Genomic DNA, 17,144 nt, shown 5'->3' with positions numbered 1-17,144 from the left:
ATAGCAACGGTTCTGAGCTCTCAAAAACCTTTTGCTTGAGCGAGGGTTTTGATGGTAGCGAGGTTTGAGTCCCCTTGCTCGCTCGAGTGAGGTTCCCTGGTTCTCTACTCAAAATCCTCGCTCGAGCGAGGGTTCCCCGGTTCTCTACTCGAAATCCTTAAGTGAGGTTTCTCTGGTCAAAACCAAGTACCGTTACACATGAGCTTGGGTTCTCTGCTTGAGCTGAGCCAGGGCTCTAAGCCTCTGAGCCCATAACCCTCACTCGAGGGATCTATCGCTTGCTCGATTGAGGGCTTTGAGCACAAAACCCTTGATCTGATTTTTTTTTAAGGTTTTTGTCATTTTATTTTTCTGCATAGGCCTTTGAAGTTTGGCTCTCATCATCTCGCCCCTGCAGCCATCTCTACATCTCCTTTTGTAGCAAGGAAGAAAGAAGCGAGGCCTCTGCTGAAGGTAAGCAATCTCGATGAGTTGAGCTCAAGTTCCATTATTGTCAACCGATTCGATTTCAGGCAAGCTTTATGAAGCTCGGCTCGAGCTCGAACTAAGCAAAATAAGAGCCAAGCTGAGTTCGAGCTGGGTGAGCTCGGACTTGACTCGGCTTGTGTTCAGCCCTAGTTGTGATGCATGAAGAAATTGAATCTCTGCATAGAAATCAAACATGAAAGCTTGTAAATTACTTAAGGACAAGATGATAATTTTTTGCAAGTGTGTCTTTAAAAAAAAGGAAGGTACCTCACAGTTAGTAGATGCAAAGGACAAAGCATGGTTAGTTGCAAAAGGCTACAACTAGGTAGAAGAAACTAATTTTAGTGATATTTTTTTCTCTTGTTGATAAGCATAGTTCTATACTTGCTTTAGTTGCCATGTATGATATGAAATTAGAATAGCTTGATGTTAAATAACATTTTTATTTGGTAAATTATTAAAAGAGTATATATATATATATATATATATATATATATATATATATATATGCATCAATTTGAAGATTTTGTTGTTGAAGGAAAAGATAATCATGCGTGTTTTCTAAAGAAATCATTATATGACTTGAAGCAATCTCGTAAGCAGTAGTTGAGGGGCATGTTATCATAACTTTATACAAGTCAAGAAAAGTTTATTATTTATTACGATAGTCAAAGTGTCGCTCACTTGACCAAAGATTAGATGTATCATGAGATGACAAAACATATTGATGACAGGTACGATTTTATTTGAAGATATTATTGCACTGGATAAACTTATTGTGAAGAAAATTGGTACCATTGAAAATCCTGCATATGTTTTAACCAAGCAGTTCTAATTGCTAAGTTCAAGCAATGACTGAATTTGATTGGTGTTTTTACTTTTTGAGATGAGCCTTTTTTTCAGGCTATGTTGGTGAAGGTGGAGTCTGTTAACTATTTTGTCAAAGCTATGATGGTGTATAAGTTAAGGAAGAGATTTGTTACGTGTACCTTGAACCCCACATAAGAGAAATATTTTCCACTTAATGATGTGAGTTATGAAAAAATAAGGGAACCATAAAGGGCACTCTTCCTTTAACAAATTAGGGTCTAGGGGTTTATTTCTTGGGAAAAATTTGAGAAAGAAAAGCGAAAAGAAGCATTTTGGCTCGCCATTTACGACAAAGGCTCCATCTTTGAATTAGAGGCTATTTCTAGAGGTATTTGCTTATATTCTTCCTTTTTGAGAGAGAAAAAGGTATTATCTTATTCTCTTCAGTTCCCTCTTTCTTGCCATTCCCTCTAGGGCATTGCTCGATTTGGGTCTTGAGGGATTTTATTGTATTGCCTCGTTGTAGCCTCTATTTGACTTGATTAATAGTAGAATGGTGCTCCTCCTTTGCCCATGGAGGTAAGCAAAGAGTGTGTGTGCATGCATGTGTGTGTGTGTGTGTAACTGAAATCAGCTGGCTACATTTATAGCCAGAGAGTTATTTTTTTTAAGCAAAAACGGGTTGGAGGATCACCCCTACTCCATTAAAGCTGAAAGAATGAACGACTAATAAAAATAACAAATGAGCAGCTCAGACACTCAGTTCACCACCGCTCTTGTTTAGAGAGCAAGGATACCACTTCTATAGAAATGAAGTCATTACACACAATGTTATTTTTAATCTACCTAGAAAAACCAAAGACAACCCTGATGCGAGCAGGCAGATTATGGCCCATTGCAAAATTTCTGCAACGAAGACTTCCATGCTACACTATTAGATTTCAAGAATATACAAGAATTATCCTAAACTATTGCGGAAATATCCAATTCAAATAAGCAGTATCCAAAACTGCCCCCCTATTATTATCCACCAAGAGTTTACTCCTTTCATCGAACTATCTTTCCAAAGAAGCCCTGCATAGAATCTTCCTTGCTCCTTCCTTCATGAAGGTCAATTTTATGACCCAACCCAACAAATTCTTAGTAAGCCAAAAAAGGGTAAAAAACTAAAAATACTAGTTCTTTTCCACAATTGAATCGCTCACTCCACATGTAGTGGCCAATCTTGCTTTAATATCACTTCAACACAGGCATTCCAAACCTTCTTTTTTGCCTCTCTTGTTTTCCTGCACACATTCTGGTGTTTAACCTTGTTTCTAAAACACCATATTCTCCAAACGACAAGATTAAAAACCAAACCCCCCAACATTTCTTCATCTCTTTGCATAGCAGTCTTTTGTTAAACCACCACACAATCTTAGCACAAATGTCCCTAACTGGCTTCCGACCAATGCCAAATCATGCAGCCACAAAAGCCCAAATATTAGCAGTGAAGGAGCAAGTAGACAACACATGGTCTTGAATGTCTACATGTCTTTTGCATATAAAATAGATCGATGCCAAGTTTAGGCCAAAACGTTGTGCCCCAACTTCTGTGGGTGGCCTCCCATGTAACTCCCACGAATTTTTTTTTTTAATTATTGTGAAAACATAAATATAGGTACAGGTTATCAATGGCAGATTTAAATGACTCATAAAAATAGTTGAAACTATCAACTACATAATAGAGGGGCAGTTATGGAAAGGAAGGAAAGGGGTTACTACACATATACCTGGCTGGAAGAAGTAACTGAAATATTAAAAGAAATAGTAAAAAATTGAAAGGTTATTTCTCCCTTGAGAGAGACTACAAAATTCATATGGCAGTTTTGGAGCCTTGAAGAGGGTCTATTTAACCCTATACTGCAGCATTCTAGGTTCCTATTTGCTGCAGCCATAGAGGTTAGGGTTTCACCAACTAGAAATTGGGGAAAAGTGAAAGCTAACCCTTGTTTTTCCTGCATCTTGGGGTGAAGATCAAGAGCAAAGAGGAACTGGTCCACATGACTATCATCCGCGGCTTGGAAGATCAAGAAAGCTATGGAGTTAGGGTGCTGATAGTAAAAAATCAGGGGCTGTACAGTTAGAGAGACCCTGGTAAGTGTTATATAGTTTCTTTCATAAATAATCTGTATAGGTAGGTATATATATAATAAGCAAGGATAATTCTACTTGGTGGGGCTGAAATTACACATGTGAATGCATGTTTTGCAAAGAAATCATTTTAGACTACCTTGGAACGACAGCCCTCTTGGTGGACTGAATTGACTGCAGCATGAAGCAATAAGGTATGGGGATATTCAGACATCATCATGTAGTTCATGTATGTTATGCTTATGAAATATAGATGAATATAAGTAAATATGTAATGTGTATCTGAACAGGCCTAGAGTAATAAGTAGGCTGTTGGACTGAAATAGTTAGTATGCATTACATTAAAATGAAAGGATGATCACGATTATGGAGTTGTTTCTGAAATTTAGAATACAATCAGATTTATTAAGGAAGTATTTTGCATGATCAGTCTTACGATAGATGGTGAATGTATGGGTGATGTGACGTGATGATATCTAAATTTCAGATGTGCATAGATTGATATTTTCTGTAGCTGGTGGCACTTAGTTGTAAGTTGAACAGGGAAAACCCCTGTTCTTATGAAGATCTGTATATATATATAAATATGTATGCATCTATATATAAGGTACACATATAGATCTTCAGTGTATATTTGTACATACTTATATGTAGCTGTGAATTCAATTTGCGGGATATATGTTGCAGTAGCTGGACTGAATACAAATGTGCTTGCATGTTGAACTGATATGGGTGGTAAGTTCCTTCGTGAATGGGTCTGGTGATGATAGGAAACTGTAGATGTATATCACCAAAAATCAGTAGGAGTAGGATATATCAACCATGTCTCTTAGCTATTATGTTTCTGTCATATCCTTCTAAGGATCTCATGCATTATGTTAGTGTTTAAATCATAACAAAACACAAGAAAGAAAAAGAGAGAGTCTGGCATCAACATTAACTAGACCTATGCAAAACATAACACGATTGATACAAGGCCTACTTAGCAGGGGACTGCTTTGTACTCTATGATTGTCACTCAGTTGAAGTTAGTAATACTAGATATGTAGGGGAATATTTAATCGTAATAGAAGCACGCAGCTCTTATACATTGGTATGTTTATATAATAACACATAACAGAACTCAATCTGATTTGGGTGAGGAAATTCTGAAATACTCATTCGTCCCTTGATGACATGCTGAGCAACAGTGAGTAGCCGCACATGCTTAGAAAGGTTGGAAATAAAAATTATTTAGTAAACCTGCAGATTTGATAAAAGAACAGTAAGATCCTCATGTTATCTACGAATTAACCAGAAGAGATCAATGGGATGAATCTAAAGAGATACAATCACCTTTTTGAGTAAGGTTAGCCTAGGAATGTCATCAAAGGAATTGTTGTTTTGCCTAATACAGAAAATTCATTCAATAAGCAAAACTAACAAGAACAGAGGAACCAGAAATAGAATCAGGATAAAAAATTTACAGAAATTTTCAGGACAGGAAATGAGAATACACCAAATGGAAACTAGTAGAAGTCGACAATCAAACTTCTAAAATATCTGGTTGAAACTGTTGGCTGAAACCACCAAGCTCCATAAGAGTTAAGGTATTATTGTAGGGTGTGTGCAGTGTGGGGCCGAATGGAGAAAAACTGTAAAAGATGTGGCTTCAGAGATCGGTGTAGCTAACTTGGACATGTGGTTCTTCCTACTAAAAGTGATAAACATGAATACGAAGGTAAAATGTTGAGAGCAACTACTGAGAACAAAGAAATTCCTGTAGGGGAGGAAACAAAAAAAATAGCTAGAGATGTAATAAACAATTGTATATAAACGCTACAGTTATTTAACAAAGAGCTGAGGTAACTCAAACGTTGCTATCTCGTGTACTTAAATTAAGTTGGTTGTGCCCTCAAATATGAACAAATTGTGAGGGGACGATAGCCTGAATCGTTAGTATAAAGCCATAGGGTGGTTCAGCCATATATATATATATATAAACAAGGAGATATATGAATGTATGAGGTGTATTCCATACCAGTGGATACACATATATATGAATTGATAAAGGACCATAAATAAACAAAGTTTGGTAGTGTATACCTGATGTGTATGTTATAGTGGTTGTCCCTAATTCTTGGGAATTTAAATTGGCTAGACTCGTTTTGTTTTGGGATTGGGGCCTAAAGTTGGCTTTTGGGAGAGTTAATAAACTATGTCTAGTAAGGATAACCCTCACATTTGAATGCATAGAACAAGGCGTGGACTATGTTTTATACAATGGTACATGTGAGTGCGAGCATGAACTTTGGTCTAGTAGTTGGTTTTGTCTAGGGAGATGGTGATGCGCACGAGGTTACTTTAGTCACACACTCCTCCGTCAGCACTTGATGACCCACAGGGTATTAGGTGGCACAAGGGCTCGGGATTTTGTTATGCTTTTGGTAACACCGGTGGTTGGACCCTACTGCTACAGCGGCGATCTGGGATATCTCAGGAGGCTTCACTTCAGGTTACCCTTGTTCAGTTTGAATCGCATGGTGAAGATATAATTTGTGCTACCTGTGAGTTGTGCCCATAGGGTTTTTTGTTGTTGGTTCGTCACGATGACCATTATCATTGTTAATGGACCACGGTTGTAGTTCTACAAACATATGGATGTTGGGTACACCTCATTCATAATGATAAGATCTAACCCTAAGGTGCATTATGGATTGATGACTTACGGACGTGACCATAAAGTCCCCGTATGTATTGTTTAACATAATTCTAAACTTATTTTGTCAGACCATGTTCCATGAATGACTGGATGTTTCCATACTCAAAAGAAATCTGACTCTTCTTTCGATCCCTATAGGTAGTTCTTGAGAGATCGTGGCTACAAGAGTGATATCCTCAGTCTTTGTGATGGACCGGCATTGGCAATCTGGAAACTACGTCGAGTTTGGACTTTGTGGATACTTTAGTTGTTTGAGTCTAAGTGTTCTATGTGGAGTAAAAAGGGTGCCTCTTTTGTTGGCATTTGATTTGTTTTCATTTTGGTCATTGCTCAAGTTTGTTCGGAATAAGACTCAATGTTTCTTCTGTTATTATCTATAAAAAAAAAAATTGGTGTCAAAAAACTTGGGCCATGACACCCCAAAGCTACCTATATAGACTACCCAACAAGCCCTAGGAAGGGAGCCAGACAACTAGATTTTCTTTCTCCAATTAATAGTTGTACTCTTTTTTCGAATCCTCTCCCAAATATGGCTTTTGGATGTGATTGGAGGGCTGTTGTTACACCAACACAAGGTGTCATGACCCTCGATCAGTTGAATATTACACCTTTCTCCTATAGAAGCAAAAACTTTTCATCTGGCTTCCCCCAAATATCTCAGCAGTGCATTTTCCATGTTGACCTTAAGATCTTCCTGCTAATTAACGAGATTGTGTAACTCTAAAGGAAAGAGAGAACTTCTATTTTTCTATTTGTGCTTTTCTGTTGCACTACTTTACAATGAGCACAACTGTGCTTTGTAGACTAAAAACAAAAGAATATTCTTAAAAAGATATTTTTTGTTATAACAAATAGTTGTTGCTTTGCTCCACCATGAATTCCAGCATTGCTCTGCTCCACCACGAGTTCCAGCAAGCCTAGCCACTTCTAATCATTCACGCAAGGCCTGATATCAGAAATATTTCATAATACATCTAATGTATACTGATTTTCTTTGGAGTGTATTTCAGCTGAGTTAATATCCCCCCTCAAACTGGACTAGGTGTTGTAGCTTTAGTCCAAGTTTGTTCCTTAAATAAAGAAATCGAGCTCGTCCCAATGGTTTTGTGAAGATATTTGCCACCTGTTCTGCTGAAGGGATATATCTGGTTTCAAGGAGCTTGGATGCAACTCTTTCTCTGATATAATGGTAGTCTAATTCAATGTGTTTGGACCTGCTGTGCATTACTGGGTTAATGGTTATGTGTAATGCAGACATATTATCACAGTACAATATTGTGTCTTGGATAGACTAACCCCAATATCGCGCAATATATAAGTGATCCAAGTCATCTCTGCTATTGTCGAGGCTAATGCACGGTACTCTGCTTCTGAGTTTGAATGTGCTACTATCGGCTGTTTCTTAGCAGACCATGAGATGCAGTTTGGCCCAAGATAAATGCCATATTCAGTTGTTGAAGGTCGGGTGATTGGACACTCAGCCCAATCAGCGTCAGAGTACCCTTGAAGAAGCATGCAATCAGTTGGTTATATCCAGAGTCCATGTTCTATAGTGGCCTTCACATATCTGGGAATTTTCTTAACTAATTGAAAATGGAATTGAGATGGTGATTGCATATACTATTGAGATGGTGATTGCATATATTGTGACACAAAATTGACACTGTATGCCAAGTCTGGATGAGTGAAGGTAAGATATTGCAGATAACCTACTATGCTTCAAAAAATGTGGCGACTTGGAAACATGGGCTCGACTGATTGCAATGAGGAGTTTCTGCCATAGGTGTGTTGCTAGGCTTACAATCACTCAAGTTTGCATGTTGAAGAATTTCCTTTGCATATCTTGTTTGATTTAAGAATATGACATCTTCTTCTTGTTGTACTTGTATGCCTAGGAAGTGATGGACATCTCCTAGATCTTTCATAGCAAAAGCTGAACTGATATCTCCAATAAAACTTGTGATTATATATTGTCTATCACCAGTAATTAGAATATCATCAACGTATAAAAGCAGCCATATGGTTCCATGCTCACCTTTGTAAATGAACAGCGATGAGTCTACTGGACTGCAGAAAAATCCATAATTTGTCAGAAAGTTGCTGAATTTGTCAAACCACATTCTTGCAGATTGACGCAGCCCATATAAAGCCTTATTTAGTCTACAAACATAGTTAGGCTTATTTGGGTCTCTAAATCTTGGTGGCTGATCCATGAAGACAGGTTCATCTAGTTCACCATGGAGGAAAACATTCTTGATGTCCATTTGATGTATCCTCCATTTTCTTGACAAGGCAACAGTAAATATAATTCTGATTGTTGTTGGCTTAATAAAGGGTGAAAATGTTTCAATGAAGTCCACTCCTGGTATTTGGTTGTAGCCCTTTGCTAGAAGCCTCGCCTTCAACATGTCCATGCTTCCATCCACTTTAACTTTGGCTTTGAAAACCCACTTGCATCCAATGATGTGTTTTGCATGTTTTCTAGGAACCAAGTCCCACGTTTCAGTGGGTTTAAGAGCATCAATCTCCTCCTTCATGGCAGCTGCCCAACCTCTATGTGATAAGGCTTCTTTCATAGAATCGGGTTCTTTAGGAAGTAATGTACATGACAGTAGGTATAGTGGGTTGGGCTTAACTATTCCATGCATTGAACGTGTCTCAATCTACTGTATGAGAGTTGGTGTTATGCCTACTTTAGGTTTGCTCATTTGCAAATGTGTTTGTCTCCTGTGAGTTGTTGTTTTCCTGCTCATTAATGTTCAAACTTCTGATGTGAGAGCTTGAAGTATTGTGGTTATGTTCATCACCAACCACTTCCTCCATTCCATGCATCTTGGCTATTTCACTTTCTGACAAAATAGACATAGGTTCTTGTTCTTGTGTCTTGGCGCCCAAGTATTTCTTTGTTTCTTCATTTTCAGGGAAACCAAGCATCATACTGAGTTCTAACATTTTCAACTTTGTGTCTACCACACTCTTGCATGGAAAGCTGTGTTCATCAAATATGCAATGCTTGGAGATGTAAACTCGTCCTGATTTAAGGTGTAAACATCTATAGCCTTTATGCAAAGTGTTGTAACCCAAAAATACACAAGGTAATGATCTTGGTTCTAGCTTATGTCTGACATAATCTCTCTAGTATGGGTAGCATAAGCACCTGAATGTTCTCATGTAATCATACTCAGGCCTGACACCAAACAGCTTCTCATAAGGCGATTTCATATTCAAGAGTGTCGTAGGAATTCTGTTATGAACCCAAACAGCAGTGTTAAATGCATCCACCCAATACTTTAGGGGTAAATTTGCATAGAATAACATCGCTAGACCCAACTCAGTAACAATTCGATGTCTTCTTTCAGCTTGCCCATTCTGCTGTGGTGTGTATGGGAAAGACATTGTATGACGAATTCCATTGTCATCAATTTTTTTTTTCATTCTATTATTATCAAATTCTGTTCCCTCGTCTGATGAATGATCTTGATCATTTTATTGAACTGATTCTTTATGTATACAATAAACTTCTCAAAACAAGACACAAACTCTGATTTCTCTCTTACAGCAAAAATCCAGCAATATTTTGTGGAATCATCAACAAAAATTGCATAATATCTCATCCATTGTACTGAAACTATTGGTGATGGCCCCCATAAATCACAGTGGAGCATATCAAAAGGTTGTGTCTCTTGTTTATCTGCAGTAAAGAATGGTAAACGAGAAGATTTTGCCATAAATCACAGTGGAATCATCAAACTACATATTTGTTTTTCTCTATTTAGAAATTTCAAAACACCATAATTAACATGAGCTAGCCTTCTTTGTCATATCTCCAAACTGACTATGTTTTGATGGTTTGAAAAACACGCCTCCTTTATTCCTGCTTCAAGCATGTAAAGATCACCTTGACGACGTCCTTCAGCTAACACTCGCTTTGTTTCCCTGATCTTAATTTGGAAATGGTCATGCGAAAAACAAAAATCCACTGGTAAGTCTCTTATTAGTTGACTTACTGAAATCAAATTTCTTCTAATTTCAGAAACAACTAAAACATTCTTCAACTCTAATCTATTTTAATCTATTTTGGTTAGAGCCGATTTTTGCTTCTCCAACATGTGTAATCTTAAGAGACTGTCCATTTCCCACTATAACTCTTTCTGTACCTCTATATTTGGTTGTGTTCAGAACATACCTGAGTATGATGCTATGTGCGAAGTTGCTCCAGAGTTTGGAAACCAGACGTGATCGTGGTTATCAACCATAGTTATTGTTGCTAAAGCTTATGCAGCTTCTTCTACCTTATATGCATTATCAAATCTGTGCCAACATCTAAGAGCAGAGTGATTCGATTTAAAGCAAATCTGGCATACCATACCTTTTTCTTTGTTCGCTGTGGTGTTTCTTTTGGCATCTGTAAATTTCTCATGATTTGTTGAAGCCTTGGCAATGTTTGCTTGATTACTTGTTGCCCATGGTTATATGGATAAAACCCCCGCCTTGAGAAAAGAAGTATTGTCTTCCTCTTCCTCCACGTTTACCATAGAACGTCTGACTTTGGGCATAAAATGCAGATTAGTGCTGGATTTCTCTTTCATATTTATTGAGTGACTTCAATGTTTCGTGGCTTTGTAGCAATGGTATAACGTCCTTATAAACAGGAATTGGGGGCTTCAACATTGACGTCACAAACAACTCATATTCAGGCCCCAATCCATTTAAGAGAAGAAAGACCTTTGTATGGTCATTCACCGGTCATCCAATGGCCTGCAATTCATCGCAAATACTTTTGAAAATCCGTATGTAATCAGCCATAATCATATTCTTCTTTTTGTGTGTCTGCAATTTTTGTAGCAGACAACATTCTCTTTCTTGAGAATCCAAAGGTATGCCTCCTCGAGTGTCCTCCATACCTATTCTGATGTTTCTAAACCAACAATGAGCCCTAGGACTTCTTCAGATAGGGTGCCCGTGATCCACCCACGTAGGAGTTGGTCCGATTTCTTCCATTGCAAGTAGTCTGGGCTAATCTCTCGCTTATCTCCATTGATAATGTACTTATCAGGAACAAAGATTTCGTCATTGATAAATCCTTGCAAATCTTGACTCTCGATCAAACCAAGAACCTGGGTCTTCCAGAGAAGGAAATTCGTTTGGGAGAGTTTTATGGACACAAAATTTGCCACATTCAGCATGGACGGGTAGGAGTATTTCTAGTTTGTGACTGCTGCTGCAATGGGAGACGCCATGGATGCTGCTCTCTCGAGCTCTGATACCATAAAGGAAAGAGAGAACTTCTATTTTTCTATTTGTGCTTTTCTGTCGCACTACTTTACAATGAGCACAACTGTGCTTTATATACTAAAAAACAAAAGAATATTCTTAAAAAGATATTTTCTGTTATAACAAATAGTTGTTGCACTGCTCCACCATGAATTCCAGCATTGCTCTGCTCCACCACGAGTTCCAGCATGCCTAGCCACTTCTAATCTTTCACGCAAGGCCTGATATCAAAAATATTTCATAATACATCTAATGTATACTGATTTTATTTGGAGTGTATTTCAGCTGAGTTAATAAACTCTATGCATTCCAATAGAATTCCATTATTCCACAGATAAAAAATTGGCTTTCTTCCCATCTTTCACCTGCCAACAAATATTGTTACAAACCCTCTTCCATATTTTCATAATGTCCTTCCAAATTAGAGACTCTTTGCTTCCAATCCTGCAAGTCCAAGCACTCATAAGACTAAGATACTTTTTGTCTACAGGTGTTTTGCCCATGTATTATCCTCAGTCAATGCCTTATATCCCAAAAAAGCAAGATTAGCCACATTCTTATCTTTTAATCTGCAAAAACCAACTCCTCCCTCCAAGTGAGGTCTAGCCAAAACCTCCAAAGCAACCAAATGGGATCTATGGCCAACTTCTGAATTATCCCACAAAAACCCAGACATGAGCATCTTTAAATTTTTAACTATGGCATCCATGCATATTAATAGAACCATCATCCTATATATATGAAGAGTGTGAAGAAAAAAATTGATCAAGCAAATTTTTCCGTCAAACGACAATAGCCTTCCTTTCCATAAGCACAATTTTTTCTGAACTTTGAGAACCACAGGGTCCCAAACATTTCCCTCTATCCTATATGGGGATAGAGGCAGTCCTAAATACTCCAATAGAAACTACCCTTCCTTCCAATCAGTATGTTGGAGCCTTCCTTGATACAAAATTAGATCTGCATACCTGATCCTCTATTAAATTCATTTAGACATCCCAGCAAATGTCTTAGCAATTTATCATTAGCCTTCATGAAGAACAACACATCATCAACATACGGGATAGAGCCATACTTAGAAGCACCTCTCCCTAGAATAGGAATATCATTTTTCCACCACATGATCTTAGCTTGGAGGTTCCTTGAAAAATTCTCCATCAAATCAAAAAAAGAAAAGGTGATAAAAGACTACCTTGCTGAAGACCTCTACCACTTTTCATGAACTCCCCTCGGCTTGTGTTCAGCCCTAGTTGTGATGCATGAAGAAATTGAATCTCTGCATAGAAATCAAACATGAAAGCTTGTAAATTACTTAAGGACAAGATGATAATTTTTTGCAAGTGTGTCTTTAAGAAAAAGGAAGGTACCTCACAGTTAGTAGATGCAAAGGACAAAGCATGGTTAGTTGCAAAAGGCTACAACTAGGTAGAAGAAACTAATTTTAGTGATATTTTTTTCTCTTGTTGATAAGCATAGTTCTATACTTGCTTTAGTTGCCATGTATGATATGAAATTAGAATAGCTTGATGTTAAAATAACATTTTTATTTGGTAAATTATTAAAAGAATATATATATATATATATATTATACATATATATATATATATATATATATGCATCAATTTGAAGATTTTGTTGTTGAAGGAAAAGATAATCATGCGTGTTTTCTAAAGAAATCATTATATGACTTGAAGAAATCTCGTAAGCAGTAGTTGAGGGGCATGTTATCGTAACTTTATACAAGTCAAGAAAAGTTGATTATTTATTACGATAGTCAAAGTGTCGTTCACTTGACCAAAGATTAGATCTATCATGAGATGACAAAACATATTGATGTCAGGTACGATTTTATAGTATGCACCACCACTGTGTTTATAGAAAATGTAGTTTTCTACATCATCAACGAACCATAATTATGATTACTCAAAGCACTACTTGTTGAGTAGCCCCAAATAAGATGCTTGAAACATCCATTTGTCTAACAAAACTACTCACCACTAAAACACAAATGGTCAATGCATGGATGAAGTATACAAAAAATAAATGAAAGCAAAGTAATTAACTATTAACTAAACTAGTATAGTATATATATGATACACGAGTGTTCTAGTTAGATATCCTCATGCTTATGTCACGTCTACCATGGGTTGATGTCTTCAAGATCAGTAGCTTATGGTACTCCCTTGACGTAGGGTGTGAGTGTTGTCCTTTAACCTTAATCTGCTTCTTGAAATGGGAGTCCTTAAACTTCACAGCCCTAATGAAAAAAATATATAACTATTTTATATAATAGGGCACCATCATAGATTATCTTCTTAAAAGAGATCTATTCAAGCAATTAGCACAAGCACACCAACCTTGTGTGGTTAGGCAATACAGTCTACATCCACAGTGAGGAAATCTTACACTGCTACTTTTCATTCACCTTTTTTCACCATTACAATGATGACCATTAAAGGGAATGGCTCCTCATCAAAGTATAATGAGTAGGAGGCACCCTTCCTACTCAAGGAAGAAACATTTTTTTGTTTACTGGGAAACTGACAAGACCTTGCCCAAAACTATATTCCTCCTATAACGGAATGAGGATTACATGAAAAAGACAGGGAACTTCAATGGTATATACTAGCATGCTCTCCTTAAAGTTGGAGTGCAGGTGCTAATCTGCGCCAACTTGTCAATTATCTTCTTTTACTGATCACGGTGTAGGGATTGGTAAAAATGTCTGCAAGTTGAACTCAACTGCTATCATGTGTGGTGACTATTTATTTGCTTTGAATCTTCTCACAGACAAAATTGCAGTCCATTTATGTGTTTAACTCTTTCATGAAATATCAGATTCACACTTATATGCATTGCTGCCATGTTGTCACATTTGAGCTCCATGGGTTGACTAACTAGGATATTCATGTCTGTCAATAATGATTTGATCCATACAAGTTCATAGGTGCAACATGTCATAGCAATTAAAACAATACGCAATCGAACACCCTATTAAGCTTGGTGGAAACACAAACCTAATGTAACTAATTTACGAGTTTTTTAATGTATTTCATATGCTTTAATTGATTCAAGCGAGCATACTAAGTTGGACAAGAAAAGTGAAAAATGTATATTTGTTGGATATTCGGATGTTACGAAAGGGTATCAGTTGTATAACCCTGATACCAAGAAACTTATTATTCGGTGAGATGTTATTTTTGATGAAAATAGTTTTTGGAAGTAAGTTAACAAAAAAGAGACTTGGTTATTGAAAATGACCTAAATGAACCAAATTAATTTGAAAAAGATGAATCTCAGCCTCCACCAACATCATTTCCTTGGAGAGCTAAAGAAACCAAAATATTAGACCCATTATGGATAGTGATAGTCCTTGAAGAAAGGTAAAGAGAATTGATCATATTTATAGTTGTGCACTTGCTTTGATGGTTACAAAACCAACATGTTTTGAAGATGTTTGCGGAAAACAAGAATGAGAGAAATCCATGGAAGAAGAAATAATGGCCATTCAAAGGAATGACACTTGGAAACTTGTAGATCTACCAGATGGCCAAAATGCCATTGGTGTTAAAATAGGTCTACATAAATAAAATACAATGTTGATGGAAGCATGCAAAAATATAAAGCAAGACTTGTCGCAAAAAGGTATGCTCAAATATATGGGGTAAAATTTTTAGAAACTTTTTTTTCTATTGCATGTTTTGAAACTGTTAGAATCATTTTAGCATTTGCTTCTCATACAAATGGTTAGTTTTTTTAGTTTGATATGAAGTCTGCATTTTTAAATGGTTTTTTAAAGAAGAAGTATATGTTTGCCAACCATAGGGATCTGTTATTAATGGAAAAGAAGAGTGTTGCCAACCATAGGGATCTGTTATTAATGGAAAAGAAGAGAAGGTATAAGGATTGAAAAAAGTCTTTATGATCTTAGGCAAGCACCATGAGCTTGGTATGAGAGATTAGATACATACTTAATGCATAATGGTTTTCACAAAAGCGAAAGTGAACCCACTTTATACATAAAGGGAATATGTAATGATATTCTCATAGTATGTGTTTATGTAGGTAACATCATTTATACAAGTTCCTTTAATATTCTCATTGAAAAATTTAAGATAATCATGACGTGTGAATTTGATATGTCAGATCTGGGATTGTTACATTATGTTCTTGAACTTCAGGTTCATTAGACTAACAATGGAATTTTTATTTCTCAAGAAAACTATGTTTTTAACATACTTCAGAAATTTAATGTGTTATTATGCAAATTATGTTTCACTCTCATGAGAAGTTAACGATAAATGATGGTACTGTGAAAGCTGATGAGAAGTTATACGGAAGTCCAGTTGGAAATTAATGTACCTCACATAGACACGCCCAGATATTGTGTACCCAGTTAGTCTGATTTCAAGGTTTTTGTATTGTCCATCAATACATCATTTTGGAGCAGCAAAACAGATCCTTTGTTACATCTGATCAACATTGAACTATAGGATTTGGTATCGATCTAATTCCAATTTTAAGTTAATTGGCTTTTTTGACAGCTTCTGGGCTGGTTTTGTTGATGACAGAAAAAGCACAAGTGAATATGCTTTTATTCTTGGATCGGGGGCTTTGTAGTAGATGTCTAAAATGTAAACAACTATAACTCTATCATCTTCTGAAGCGAAGTATATTGCAGCCACCACATCTGCATGTCAAGGTATTTGGATTCGAAAAATTTTGAGGGACTTGCACAAAAACAAGATGAGGTGACTGAACTTTTTGTGATAATCATGCAACAATCATCATGACAAATAATCCGGTATCCCACAGAAGAGCTAAACACATTTGTGTCATCACTTTGTCTGTGAAGCTGTTATTGATGGAATGATAATAATGAAATATTGTTCCACAAATGATCAAGTTGCAGACAGATTTACGAAAGCACTCAACCATTCAAAGTTCGTAAAATTCAGGTAATCTCTTGGAGTATCAAGTTTTGCATCAAATAAGAGTGTTAAAATATGATGCAAACAATTTTAGTAAATATGTGGATAATTGTAGTTTTTGTTTTAATGTCATAGTGTTATGGCATAGTGAATTAAGAGTTTAATGTCAATAGTTATGACATAATAAATTGTGGTAATGGGGAGGTTTTTTATTTTTAATATCTTTTAATATCATGTTTGTAATGACCATTAGTGTGGAGGTTTATGAGTTATAAGTTGAGTGTCTTGAGGTAGCCTACAAATAGGTGCATTGGTTTGTGCCATTTGTATCAAGTGTAAAGTGTGCCGAGGTAGCCTTATCGGAGTCGTGAGTTGTATGAGTGCTCTCTTTTGTTCCTTTATTGTTTATTACCAACAAAAGAAGCATGAGTCGACTGTATGAATAATGAGAAGGCATAAATCCATCACCTAAATTATATTTCACACTATGATTATCAAGTTTTATCTACTTGGTTGGCTCCGACAATTCATACTTGAAATCCTAGATACAGAAAAACAAAGGGAAGCAAATCTGTAGCCAAGTACCTGGACACCATCCCAATCAAATAGAAGCCAGCCATGAAGATCAACACAAGATGGAGAATTAAGTTAAGTGGAAAATGGGATAAAAATTGGGGCATAACATAACTAAGAAGGAGACTGTGTTTGCACTCCCAGCAGTTTTTTGCTTGAATGAGAAAACATGTAACCTATATACTTCACGTGCACACATCCTTTACCAGCTGACCTTTCTTGTAGGTTGGCAACGCCTGCAGCATGTTGATCAT

The 17,144-nt window shown here is 36.7% G+C and overlaps 1 long non-coding RNA gene across 2 annotated transcripts in view; it reads right to left on the bottom strand.

Moving 5' to 3' along the window:
* Positions 1-4,553: 4,553 nt before the first annotated feature.
* The window catches only part of LOC126410255 (uncharacterized), a 55,126-nt gene continuing 42,535 nt past the window's right edge, over positions 4,554-17,144 (bottom strand). Inside the window, exons 1-3 of one of the 2 annotated variants that reach the window (XR_007573911.1) lie at positions 12,579-12,642; positions 4,747-4,798; positions 4,554-4,653 (exon numbers count right to left, since the gene is read on the bottom strand). This is a non-coding gene — a long non-coding RNA (uncharacterized LOC126410255). Of the gene's footprint in view, positions 4,654-4,746; positions 4,799-12,578; positions 12,643-17,144 lie in introns of those variants that run through there. The other variant, XR_007573910.1, reaches the window with a different exon arrangement.

Source organism: Nymphaea colorata, chromosome 7 (assembly GCF_008831285.2).
Source record: "Nymphaea colorata isolate Beijing-Zhang1983 chromosome 7, ASM883128v2, whole genome shotgun sequence".
Classification (NCBI taxonomy): domain Eukaryota; kingdom Viridiplantae; phylum Streptophyta; class Magnoliopsida; order Nymphaeales; family Nymphaeaceae; genus Nymphaea; species Nymphaea colorata.
Note: the sequence above shows the minus strand (reverse complement) of the source record. Positions and strands in the feature narration are given on the sequence as shown.